The sequence below is a fragment of the Tupaia chinensis genome, unplaced genomic scaffold (genome assembly GCF_000334495.1).
Source record: "Tupaia chinensis unplaced genomic scaffold, TupChi_1.0 Scaffold144559_1, whole genome shotgun sequence".
In the NCBI taxonomy this organism is placed as follows: domain Eukaryota; kingdom Metazoa; phylum Chordata; class Mammalia; order Scandentia; family Tupaiidae; genus Tupaia; species Tupaia belangeri.
The window spans coordinates 40,609-44,778 of record NW_006204419.1 but is presented as its reverse complement, the minus strand read 5'-3'; the positions used below and the strand labels follow the sequence as shown (position 1 = coordinate 44,778).

Below are 4,170 nucleotides of genomic sequence, written 5' to 3'. Positions count from 1 at the left end.
CCAAATGTGAAATGTATTAGAATGTTGAGTCTTCAATCTTTAAACTGTGTTTCTTTTTCTTCCTGTAATATATTTCAAAGTGTGGCATTTGGATATTAGTCAATACTTTGTACTTAATTGCACAGATTTTTAAGCTTAGTTGGAAAAGTTATAAAATATTTTCTTAATAATTTGTAATTATTTTGGGTTTATCATCTGGCAATAAAAGTCAGATTCAAAGTTTAAGGCACCACATGTAGTTCTGATGAATACACATCCTCCATTTTATGACTAGCATGGTCCAATATGAGATCTAATATTGACACTACCTTGCCCAGCAACAAACTTCAAGGGTGTCCTCTGAAAGTACCTTCATAGTTGAGCCTAATAGAATGAGCATAGCCAGAAAACAGCTTACACATAAGGGTATAATAGTGTTTATAAAATAAATATATCAAAACAATGAACATGTGAATTAAGAATAATGGTGTTCTATGCTTCATTTCTATTTCTGTCTGTGTGAGATTTTTGCTATAGGGCACATGTGCTCATGAGAGAGACAGAAAGACATAAAGTGAAAAATCACTCCCTGGGGATGGATGACCATGCCACAGTCTCTTTTTCTCCTTTCTCTTCTTGGTATTTTGGGCACACATGAACATGCACCTGATGTGACCTTCAAGCTTCAGGGTTGGGAATTAAATTGCAATGGGCCACATGGGTCAATGGGCCTTCACCACCACACAACCTGCTGGCCCATATGCTTTATTTCTAATAGTAGTTTCATTTTTATTGAGCAATAATAGGGACTAACAGTGTAGTTCTATATTTCATACTTGTTTGATTTGAAATACCTGACTCTGGGCAAAAGCCACAAATAAAGCAGCAAACAGGTCTATGCCAGGCATATGTGTGTGGATGCCCAAAATCCCCAGAAGAGAATAGAGGAGTAGGGATTGCTATGTGGCCATACCAACTTGGAGGATAATGTTTCACTTTCTCCCTCCCTTCCCCTCTCTGATGAATTGATGAATGCATGTGTCTTATAACAGAAACCTAAGTAAAGAAGAAGAGAAGAAGAAAAGAAGAGAAGAAGAAGAAAATAAAAGAAAAGAAGAAGAAGAAGGAAGGAAGGAAGGAAGGAAGGAAGGAAGGAAGGAAGGAAGGAAGGAAGGAAGGAAGAAAAAAGAGGAGGAGGAGGAGAAGGGGAAGAAGATAAAGGAGAAAAAGAAGAAGAAGAAGAAGAAGAAGAAGTGGAAGAGGAAGAGGAAATACCTCCAAATACTATCCATGCTTGTGAATGGTGTTTATCTACCAGGGAAGAATAGGCTGGCCTGCAGCTTATGAAGATCTCATTTCTGTTTTCTGCAAAAGCATCATATAAAGGCATTAGCCACCACATCCACATCATGATAGATAAAAAAGCTGGATTCAGACATGGTCATCATGTTCAAATCAGACCATAGAAAAAGGGGAACAATTTGATGGGCACTTTCTAATTTTGCCACATAGTGTTCCAGTAAGTGAGCATAGACAAAAAGTAAGCCCAGAGTTTACTGAAGTAAAAATCTTGTGGTTCCCTGCCACGGCCTTATTATGCCGCTTGCAGCAGCAGCTGCTCCTCCCCAGTGGCCTCTCCCTGCAGGTCCCTCCCTGCCTGTGGGAGAGAGAGTGAGGTAGAGTGAGAAGCCACACCACCAGCACTGGAGCCCTTTGCCTCGCCTTGCTGGCTCCTCACCCTCTGGGAGGAATGTGGAGTTAAGATTTTGAAGATCTAGGAGTTATCCTCAAGAATGTTGAGATGACATTTGAAGTTAGATTAGAAGACAGGAGTCAACAAGGAAAAAGAAAAAAAAATTGTAAGATAATATCAGTGATACCTTAAAGAAATTGAAGATAACAGGTGTTGATAAGACTGAGAATAGTTTAGAAGGATGCTTAGATTGTCTGCTGCAAGCCCCGGGTCAGAATAGTGCAGAAACAAGTGGAAAGCTTCAAGAAAGTGGTATACTTCAGCTGTTTGAAAATCTATTGACTCCCCAGTCTCCCTGCACAGTCAAAGTAGCTAACACCATAGCAGAAGTAGCCAAAAATGAATTTATGTGACTTCCATGTGTGGATATTGGATTGATTTCACCACTGGTGCAGCTACTAAATAGCAAAGACCAGGAAGTGCTGCTTCAAATAGGCAGAGCCCTAGGAAATATATGCTATGATAGCCATGAGGGCAGAAGTGCAGTTGGCTAAGCAGGTGGTGCACAGATTGTAACTGATTATTTAAGGTCATTGTGCAGTGTAACAGATCCCGCCAATGAGAAGCTCTTGATTGTTTTTGTGGCATGCTGATGAACTATAGCAATGAGAAAGATTCCCTCCAAGCTCAGCTTATCAATATGGAGGTCATTCCTACCTTAGTGAAATTACTGGATATCTACTGCTAAGATGCAACTCTTACAGAAATGTGTCTTGTTTCCTCTGGTAATGTAGCAGAACATGAGTCAAGTAAAGAACAGTTTGCCAGCACAAACATTGCTGAAGAGCTGGTAAAGTTCTTCAAGAAACAAATAGAACATAATAAGAGAGAAATTATTTTTAATATCCTTGCCCCTTTGACAGAAAATGATGCTCTTAAGCTACAACTGGTTGAAGCAGGCCCAGTAGAGTGTCTACTAGAGGTTGTTCAGAAGAAGGTGGATAGTGACAAAGAATATAAAATTGCCGAGAACAAAACTGGTTCAGATTTAATGGTTTTATTACTTCTTGGAGATGAATCCATGCAGAAGTTATTTGAAGCAGGAAAAGGCAATGTGTTTCAAAGGATTCTTCACTGGAGTCCATCAAATAAACACCAGCTACAGCTTGCTGGAGCACTGGCCATTGACAACTTTGCCAGAAATGATGGAAATTGTATTCATATGGTCAACAACAGAATTGTAGAAAAGCTTATGGATTTACTGGACAGAAATGTGGAGGATGGCAATGTGACTGTCCAGCATGCAGCATTCAATGCCCTCAGGAACCTAGCCATCTCAGTTGTAAATAAAGCAAAGATGTTATCCACTGGGGTCACAGAGATAGTTCTAAAATTCCTGAAATCAGAAATGTCCCCAGTTTATCAGAAATGTCCCCAGTTCAGTTTAAAGTTCTGGGAACATTAAGAATGTTGATAGATGCCCAAGAAGCTGCTGAACAACTGGGCAAGAATGTTAAGTTAGTGGAACATTTGGTGAAATGGTGTGAAGCCAAAGATCATGCTAGGGTGATGGGGGAGTCCAACAGGCTGCTCTCAGCCCTCATCCAGTACAGTAAATTGAAAGATGTAATTAAAAACATCATACAGAGAGGTGGCATCAACCATCTTGTTACCATGGCAGCTAGTGAGCATGTAATAATACAGCCCACGTTGCTTTAGCACTAATAGCAGCTTTAGAATTGGGCAGTGCTGAGAAAGATCTGGAAAGTGCTAAACTTGTACAGATTTTACACAGACTGCTAGCAAACGAGAAAAGTGCTCCTGAAATAAAATATTATTCTATCGTCCTGATCTGTGCTCTCATAGGATCTGACTCTCTACACAAGGAAGTGCAGGATTCGGCCTTTCTAGATATTGTATTCAATCAAACTGCTCAGACATGAGAACAAAAGTGTCACCCAACAGGCCTCTCTCACAGAGCAGAGACTTACTGTGGGAAAGCCGAGACCCACCCCTTGCTGAAACACAGCATCATCCCATCTCTGAATTCCCTTTTGTCCTCCATCTAGCTGCTTCTTCTGCTTCATTCTTTTTTTTGAGTTGTGTTTTTTTTTTATTTCAATTTATTTATGTGCATTCATTCACTGTACATCATTACAACATACAAAATGAGATTTTCCATCCAGAATACACTGTATATTGTCTCAATCAAGCACATCAACAAACATGTTATTGTCAGCAAATGATCTTCCATTTCTTGTTTTCTGTATGTTTTGCTTTTTTACCCCATCCTTGATTCCCTATCTCTTACCCTCTGCCATCGCCCACTCTCCTCGAACACTGTCTCTGGTATCTATGTTTGCTTTCTATACTATTTTCCCCCCACATTTTTTTGAATCACCAAAGACCATAATCAATCCAAATATCCTCATAGCAAACACAGGTGACACACACATTTCCATGAACACAAGTCTAACTTTACACATCCTATAAAGTAG

General features: G+C 39.8%; 1 pseudogene; it reads left to right on the top strand.

The window, feature by feature from the left end:
* Nucleotides 1-3,694, top strand: part of LOC102481261 (rap1 GTPase-GDP dissociation stimulator 1-like) — an 8,033-nt pseudogene extending 4,339 nt beyond the window's left edge.
* The last annotated feature ends 476 nt before the right edge of the window (nt 3,695-4,170 follow it).